Here is a 9,308-nt window from a genome sequence, read left to right as displayed (position 1 = left end):
AGCTGACCTTCCTAAAACAAAGACCTCTAGATAGGCTGACTAGATTCACCAGAAGGGCAAGTAGTGGGGAATGGCTGGGAGTGCTGACAACACAGCAGACAGTAGCAGGGATATCAGAGTATAAGGGGTCTAGTGGGGGTAGGATGGGAGGGTGCCATCTGGGAAGTGGGTGTATAGTTGAATAAGATGGTTTGGGATGTTCTGTGTGATGCATACACACACAAAATCAACAAATTTTTTTTAAAATGTATTAAATTTGAGGAGGAAGGATGGAAATTTATGTCATGCTAATTAGTAGAGGTGATAGACATTACCACTGAAATCTGTTAGGGTCCGAGTATCAAGAATAATTCCCACAGATACCAAGAAGATTGTAGAAAAAGGTTTATTCAGGAATTTAGAGCAAAAGCAACCAAATGGCGGCTAGCTGGGCACAGACTTCACGAGCCAAAGATGGAGTCTGGCCCCAAACAATAGCAGGAAGGGGCTTTTATTGGGGAACTCCACAGAAACCTGCACGCACCAAGCATCTTTTAAAATGATTGGATGGCCCCATATCCTGAGTACGGGGGAAGTTCTGATTAGACCAGGCTGTCTTCAGGGCATTGGAATGTGCTTGCTGACTGTTATCATTTTAGGGCCAGAAGTTTCTGTTTATACCTTATAAGGCTTTTACATGTCCAGGGCTTGCTTGCTTAATCTATAGCTTCCCAGGGCGGGGGGGGGGGGGGGGGAGCAACTGGAATTTTACAACATGCCTGGGTTTGTCTGAAGAAGCTAGTCAAAATGGAGTTAGTACATTCTGACTTTTCAAAATTTACCTGATGACTTTATAGACATACACAGGTGACAAGGATCCAAGTGAAACCAATTATGACTAGTAATAATCAGATACATACAGATTAGAGATACAAGTGCCAACAGCTCAGTGTTAGTAGCAAAAATAATGAGTCTGTCTGCAAGGAACAATATATTCTAAAATGAAGTGGAGATCTTTTATAAAGGTTAAAAACTCATCCAATTTTATGTCTTAAAGGGCTTATACTGTGTTCAGTATTGTATAACTATTAATTCAACAGCGAACCTAAAAATTTTATAGCCACTTTTGAAAGAGCTGAGATGTACTCTTGCTCTGGAGTGTGTTACTGAATATGTTAAAGCTGTAGTGAAATGCTTCTTCTAATCATGTAGTTATTAAAAAATTTTTAAGAAATGATAAAAAAATAGTAATTCTTCAAAGCATAAAAATTTTCTCCTTAATAATTAGTAGATGTGAAAAACATTACCATTGAAACCTACCAGATGACTTTATATCCATGCTCCGGTGCCAAGGATCTCAGAAAGCTACCGACTGCGACTAATAATAATCAGATATACAGAGATTAGAGATGCATCTGCAAGCATTTAAGTGTTATTTGCATTAAAAATGAGTTTTTCTGTATGTATTTTAATAATGAAATGGAGATCTTTTTTAAAGGTTAAAACCTCATTTAATTTTATGTCTTATAGGGTTTATACTGAGTACAATATTGTATAACTGTAATAATTCAACTGTAAACCTAAAAATTTATAGCCAATTTTGAAAGAGATGCATCTTAGCTCAGGAAAATGTTATTGAATATGTCAATGCTGTTGTAATGAAATGCTTCTTCTAAGTATGTGGTTATTAAATAAATTATTTTTTTAAAAAAAGAATAAACCTACACAAAGAAGTGAAAGATCTCTTTTGTGTTTAGATTTTCATGTGTGTTGATGTATTAGAGGGAGGGCTGCACATGCTGTGTGAGGAGACCAAAAAAACCTCAGGCACCACTCCTCATGCACTGTCCACCTTGTTTGAGACAGAGTCTGTCACTGGCTAGGAGTTCATCAAGCAAGCCAGGCCAGCCTGTCTCTGCTTCCCTAGCATGAGGACTACAAGTGCTTGTCACCATGCCCAGCTTTTTAATGTGGGTTCTGAGGCTCAAACTCAAGTCTCCTGTCTTGCTAAGCACTTTACCAATACTGGGCTATTTCCCTAGCCCAGAGGTGAAAGAGCTCTACAATGAAAACTTCAAGAAAAAGAAAAAAATTGAAGACATACCCCCTCATGCTCACATATAGGCAGAACAATATAAAAACAGCTATATTACCAAAAGTAATCTCTGGATTCAATGAAATCTCCATCAAAATTCTAACACCATTCGTCATAGAACTAAAAAGCTCATGAAATTCACTGGAGGTACAAAAGATCCCAATTAGCTGAAGCAATCCTTAGCAGAACAGCAATTGCTGGAGAAATCATAATAATCAATCCCAAATTATGCTGCAGAGCCACAGTAACAAAAACAGCATGGTATTGGCACAAAAACAAACTGATAGGCCAATGGAATAAAGAACTCGGAAATAAATCCACATAGCTACAGCCATCTAATTTTTGACAAAGGTGCCAAAAACAAACACTGAGGAAAACATAGATTCTTTAACAAATGGTTCTGGGTAAACTGGGCTTCGACAAGTAGAATAAAACTAGAGTTATATCTGTCACCTTGCCAAAAATTAACTAATATCTTAATGTAAAACCTGAAACTTTAAAACTGCTGGAGGAAAACATCCATAAAACAAGAGAGAAGCCTAGGTAAGGATTCTTCTGAACAGGACTCTTAACAGCAAAGGAGATAATCCCAGGAATTGACAAGGAGATTACATGAAGTTAAGAAGCTTCTGTACAGCAAAGGAAACAATCAGCACAGTGAAGACACAGATACAGAACAAAGAAGGAAAAAAGAACCTTTGCCAACTATGCATCAGACAGGTGACTAGTATCCAGGACAGAGGAGCTGGAGTGGAGGCTCGGAGGTTAAGAGAGCTTGCTGCTCCTTTAGGGGTCCAGAGATAGGTTCCCAGCACCCATGCCGGCATGCTCACAACCACCTGTAACTCCAGTTCCAGAAGACCTGACAACCTCTTCTGTTAGCACTCACAGAAATAAAAATAATAAATCTTCAAAAAGCATATATCCAGGCTATATAAAGAACTACAAAAACTCAACCCCCACCAATCATATAATCAATAAACGAGCTAATAAGCTGAATAGACAATTCTCAAAAGAAATACAAATAGCCAATAAATACTTGCAAAAGTGTCCAACATTCTTGGCCATCAGGGAAATGCAAATTAAAACTGCTTTGAGATTTCATCTCCCCCCAGTCCAAACAGCTATCAACAAAACAAATGATAACAACAGCTGACAAGGAAGCAGGGAGAAAGAAACCCCTCCTTACTGCCTGTAGGAACATAAACTTGTACAGCCACTGTGGAAATCAACAGTTATTTCTCAAGAGAACTGAAAATAGTACTGTATGATCTAGTTACATTACTCCTGAGTATAGGAAAAGGATTCCAAGTCAGCATATCAGAGATGCTTGCACATCCATGTTTGCAGCTGTACTAGTCACAAGAGCCAGAAACAGAACCAACCTGATGTCCAGCAACAGGGTAAAGAAAAATACAACCACACAATGGAATTTTATGTAACCAAAAAGAAAAATGAAATCCTGACATTTGCAAGAAAATGAATTTACTGGAAATCATATATTAAGCATAATAAGTCAAACTCAGAAAGACAAATACCTTGTTCTCTCTCATATGCAGAACCTAGATTTAAAATTATTTATATGTATGTATTTACACAGGTTTTGTAGGTCATAGAACTAGAGAGGGGACGGTGAGGGGGGAGGAAGAGAGATCTTTAGGGAGGTGGGAAATAGGGTAATGGAATTCACATAAAAGAAAAGCTGCAAGAGGCTAAATGGGGGAAGGAAGGGAAGCAGCAGCAGAGAAGGAATGAGAACCAAGTATAATGACACTTCCATGAAGGGGCCATGACAAAAGCCAATACTTAGTGTGCTAACCTATGTAATTAATCAAAAATAAAAATATAATTAATGGAAGAACAATGAGGGGCTGGAAATGTGGCTCAGCAGTTAAGAGCACTGGCTGCACTTACAGAGGACCTGGGTTCAATTCCCAGCACCCACATGGCCACAGTCTGTAACTCTAGTTCCCGGGGATCTGACGCCCTCTTCTGACCTCTGTGGGCATTGCACAACATAGGTGCACTTGCACACATGCAGGCAATACACTCATACGCAGAAAATAAAAGTAACGACCACAACAAAAGAACAATCGAACTAATGACACACAAAACAAACCAGGAGCTCCAGGCCTTTAGACTGCTTTCTAAGAAAAATTAGATTATCGTAAGCAAGACTTTCACAATTTCTATTAATTATCTGTTAACAAACCAAGGTAGAATTAAATCAGGTGATGAAAGTAATTTGAAAACTACTGTTATTCCTATTGTACAAATGTAGAAACTAAGGCTGGGATGGTTAAGGAACTTACTAGAGATCACACTGCTGATTGTGAGTGATCAGAAGTCAGGCCCAAAGTTCCTTCTGAGGTACTGTGCACAGCACCACGTTCTCAACAATCCTCCATGCAACTATAATCACCAATTGAGCTGCAGGGATCATAAACATGAACTGTGATGGATTTAATGTTTTTAATGATTTGTCCATGAATAAAACAGGATGCCACAAAAATCTTCGAAATTTCCCACAAAGTGCTAAAATTTCAAACCTAAGATACATGAACTGTGATGATGTCAGTCTGCTAGTAAAGATACTTTAGATTTCCCATAAAAATAATTTTCATAAGCCCCTTAACACTGTTAAGAATCATTTAAAAAAAAAAATACCTCGCCTGACAACCTGAGTTCAATCCCTGGGAGACACATGGTGGAAGAGAACCAACTCCTGAAAGTGGTCTTTTGACCTCTACATGCACATAATGGCATGCATGCATGCCACCTCCCCAACGAAAGAAATAAATGCAAAAACATGTCTTTTAAAACAGTAGAATTTACCTGCATACTCACAAGATTTTTATAAAAACCTTTTAGTTTCCTAAGAAATATTACAATAAAGTAAAACAAAATACACTTTATATTTACTTTCCAATCTATCTGAAGCACAGCTTAACAGCCAACAACTTTTTGTGCAAGAGCTAGGCTTAAAATAACTTTTTATTTTATTGGGACTGGAGAGGTGGCTCATAGGTTAAGAACACTGACTGTGCTTGCAGAAGACCCGGGTTCAAATCCCAGCACCCACACAGCAAACAACTGTCTGTAACTCCAGTTCCAGGGGCTCTTGACAGCCTCTTCTGTCCTCTGAGGACATTGCATGACACAGGTCCACTTGCCTACATGCAGGCAATACACACATACACATAAAATAAAAATAATAAAATAAAACATTTTTTTCCTACAATGTCTTGGAAAGAATCACATTATAGGTAGGTGTTCATAAATCTTTATTTAAAAAAGGCAGTGTAACATCTAGGGCGACTGTAATTGAAAAGCAGATAAGCAGCTCTTTCTGCTTTCTTCCATTTAACTTTTTTAACCTTATTTTCATCTCCACTAGCAATACTGGAAATGAGAAGCAGAGCACTGACTTCGAAACCTATCACCAAGTTTCACAATTCTACAATCATCACCTTTCATTCCAGTTGTCAATCGCAAGCGCCAGTCCTAGTCACTCTTCCCAAAAAAAGTACTCCCTCGCAGCACCATCTTTTTATTCAATATTCACCTCTGAAGTTTTACCTCTTCCCTTCTACTCAATCAGGTATCCAACGACTGTGGAGACAGGCAACCAAAAGCTATTTGTCACCACTGTTCAAGGTACTGACTTGTCTACCATTTCCAAGTCAATTTAGCTTTGAGGTCTTGATAAAATCTACAAACTATGCTTAAGTAACATTGGCCTAAGGGCTGCATTTCCATCTACTTTGTTTTTGAAATTTTCTGATTAACAGTGCTACTGGTAGAGGCTGGAGAGATGGCTCAGCAGTTAAGAGTTCTTGCTGCTCTTCCAGAAGACCAGAGTTTGATTCCCAGTATCTGAATCAGGCGGCTCACAACTGTCCCTAACTCCAGCTGTAGGGGACCTGTCACCTCTGGCCTCTGAGGGCATCTGCACTCACACACACAAACACAGACACACAAGAACACACACACACAAAAAAAAGCTTTAATAAAATATGCTCATAGCCAAGAGTGGTGGCACATACCTTTAATCCCAATATTTAAGAGGGAGAGGTAGACAGATCTCTGTGAGTTGAAGGGCTAGCCTGGTCTATATAGTGAGTTCCAGGCTAGCAAAGGCTAAAACTGTCAAAAAAAAAAAAAAAAAAAAAAAAAAAAAAAGAAAGAAAGAAAGAAAAGGGAAAAAAGGAAAAGAAGGTTACTGGACTGGACAGTTGGAACTATTTTCCATTACATTTAGATTCTCTCAGTACCTAGACATGGTATCTACTAAAATAACTATTAAAAACTGGTATCGTCCCTACCATATACCAGATATTACATTAGACCTTTACAGAACTTTTTTACTGGTGACAAAATAGCATAAGCGTTTAGAGCACAAGATCTGGTACATGCTTTAATCCCAGCAGTCTGGAGGCAGAGGCAGGAGGATCTCCTCTGTGAGATGAAGAGGCCAGCCTGATCTACATTAGGAGTTCCAGGCCAGCTGGGGCCCTGTCTAAAAGAACAGAAAAAGAACATTTTTTTTCCTTTTTAAAAAATTGTATTTACTCAGGAGGGGGGATGGAGCATATGTGGAGGTCAGAGGACAACTTCTGTGAGTCGATTCTCTCCTTCCACCTGGAGGTCCCAAAGACCTACTCATCCTCAGGCTTAGTGGAAAGCACTTTTATCCAATTGAATCGCCTCACCAACCCTAGACCCTGGATGTATTATTTGCCAGCAGGGACTTTAGGTAGATCTCTAATCTACGTCTGTTTTCACCTGTAAAAGGGGTAGGTTCGCATTATTTAGCTGATAGGCTTTTGCAATTCATCAATGATTTTGAAAGTTTTCAGAACTTAGAAATACCGGATAAGAGATTTCGGACTGTTCCTCACCCTCACAGCGGCCGCCTTGGAAGGTCCCCTCAGGCCAGTGAGTGTGCTTGGCCAGAGTTCACGAGCGATTGGAGTATCCTCATCTCAAATGCTCTAGGCCAGAAGCCTGCCTGATTTCCAAACATTAGCAGATATTTAATATCGTATGTTGGGGAGGGGATTCTAAACACGAAATCCATTTATGCCTCAAGCACACTTTAGACACACAGTGTGAAGGTTAATTTTACATAGCATTTTAAATAATTCTGAGCAGGAAAGTTCCCGGTGTGGAATTTTCCCTTGTGATGTTATATTGGGGATCGAGAGGACCTTGGAGCGTTTCGGATTTTCGTATCCAGGATACTCACCTGTACTTGCACAGCCGAAAGCACCACAGAGATCCAGTAGTAAGTACACGGTCACGCCCACCGCAGCCGTTCCTCAGGCCTCACCCTGGGCTTCCCAAAGCTACCTTCTATAAACACCCTCTCCTTCAACCCAAGGAACACAAAACGCAGGCCTCCGGGCCAGAGCTCCGGCCCTAGCCCACTGACAGCCTCCGAAACGCGCGCTCTCCAGACTGCGCCTGCGAGCCGTGACGCGCTTGGCCCGCGCCGCGCATGCGCACGGAGGTGGGCGCGCTGCGAAGGGGAGCGGGGCGAAAGGCCTTGGGGGTCGCCGCCCAGACAGATGTGGAATCGCTGACCCGTTCTGCAAACGAGACTGCAGTCGGGCTGCGGGGAGGCCTTCGCCTGGGACATCAGCTGACTTCCGTTTCACTTCAGGCTTATTCTGTTCTTTACGGGGGGCTAGGTGCTGCGAAATAAGGACAGGGAGGCGGTGAGAGCGCCGTGGACGTGCTAGGAGGGGCTTTGATAAGGGCCACAGTCAGCACAGACTTAAACTGAGATTACCAAAACTGTAGCTAGCGGGTGGCAGAGACCCGCCAAGAACTGCATCCCTGATTTTACTAATAACAGTTAGATAGCCTGACGGACATTGGCAGCCTTGGAAGTCATCAATGGACCGTTCTCCTCCTAAGCAGTTTGGGATCCACCTCCGATTTTCCTGATATCACGCTTAACTTTTTTTTTTTTTTTTTTTTTTTTTTTTTTTTTTTTTTGCTTTTTGAGACTGGGTCTCCCTGTAGTCCCAGCTGGCTTGGAACTCGCTATATACACCAGGCTGGCCTTGAACTCACAGAGATCCACCAGCCTCTGCTGGGATTAAAGGAGTGTGCCACCACGCCGGGCCCCACACTTAACCTTTAAGAAAAGGAAAATATCACAGTTGTTCGCCTTAAAATTTGAAATACCGTGTGAAAGGAGGGAGAAAGTCTCAGAATTCCAGTTGCTGTTAAGACTTAAAGTACTACGTGGAAGGGAAGAAAGTTGAGGTACCAGAACTGTGTTGAAGCCCATTAAGAGCCAATAACTTCTTCCTGGTAAAGCATGACTATTTTGTAGATTTTTTTTTCTTTTTAAACTAATCTGTTTCATAACTTTTGTTCTGAAGAACGGGATCTGAGTCATGTCTCCTGACCTGGGTGGAAATAAGACATTCTAAACTGCTCAAAAGATAACAAAGATATACTATTATACTTTTCCATTAACAGTTCATCTAACCATGCTGGTCAGTCACCTGGACAGGAAAATTTCCCTTCACAAAGCTGAAGCATAAACATGGATCTCTGTGAAGACATGTTAAAGATATGAGAGAAATAACTGTCCCCTTGGTGAGACAGTGTATAATATATATACATTATATATACATTCCAGAACCCCCCCCCACACACACACACAATGCAGTTACTTACAGACCTATTTGCTGGGAGCAACAGAGCCCAAGGGGCCCTAGTAAAAAGTTTTTATCAGACTAGTATTAATATTAAAATGTTAATAAAGAATATACGGTCGGGGGGAGGGGAAAGCTTGGTATGGTGGTGCACGCCTTTAGTCCCAACACTTGGGAGGCAGAGGCAGGCAGATCTCTGTGAGATCAAGACCAGCCTGGTCTACACTGTGAGCGCCAGACCAGCCAGGGTAAGGAGACCCTATCTCAAAGCAAAACAAAACAAAAAAACGAACATATGGGGGAACTGGAGAGATGCCTCAGTGGTTAAGAGCACTTACTGCTCTTCCACAGGTCCCAACTTTTGTTTCCAGCACCCATGTCAGGCGGCTCACAACCTCCTGTTAACTAACTCTAGCCTTGGGAATGCAATGCCTCTGGTCTCCACAGGCACCTGCACATGTGCATGGACCCACACACAGACACACATACACATTATTTAAAAAAATACAACACACAAGGGGACTCCCTAAGCCACATTCACCCTTCCATCCCCCCGCCTC

At 41.2% G+C, this 9,308-nt stretch overlaps 1 protein-coding gene across 4 annotated transcripts in view; it reads right to left on the bottom strand.

Annotated features, from left to right (window-relative positions):
• The window catches only part of Fignl1 (fidgetin like 1), a 15,239-nt gene extending 7,713 nt beyond the window's left edge, over positions 1–7,526 (bottom strand). The window contains exons 1-2 of one of the 4 annotated variants that reach the window (XM_029554169.1): positions 7,323–7,526; positions 4,387–4,504 (exon numbers count right to left, since the gene is read on the bottom strand). The gene's annotated coding sequence lies outside the window, so the exon portion shown is untranslated. Of the gene's footprint in view, positions 1–4,386; positions 4,505–6,120; positions 6,205–7,322 lie in introns of those variants that run through there. The other 3 variants (XM_029554168.1, XM_017802264.2, XM_008849273.3) reach the window with 3 other exon arrangements.
• Positions 7,527–9,308: the final 1,782 nt, after the last annotated feature.

This window comes from Nannospalax galili, unplaced genomic scaffold (assembly GCF_000622305.1).
Source record: "Nannospalax galili isolate Female #2095 unplaced genomic scaffold, S.galili_v1.0 scaffold304, whole genome shotgun sequence".
NCBI classification, from domain to species: domain Eukaryota; kingdom Metazoa; phylum Chordata; class Mammalia; order Rodentia; family Spalacidae; genus Nannospalax; species Nannospalax galili.
The sequence above is the reverse complement of the archived record's forward strand: the minus strand, read 5'-3'. Positions and strand labels throughout refer to the sequence as shown.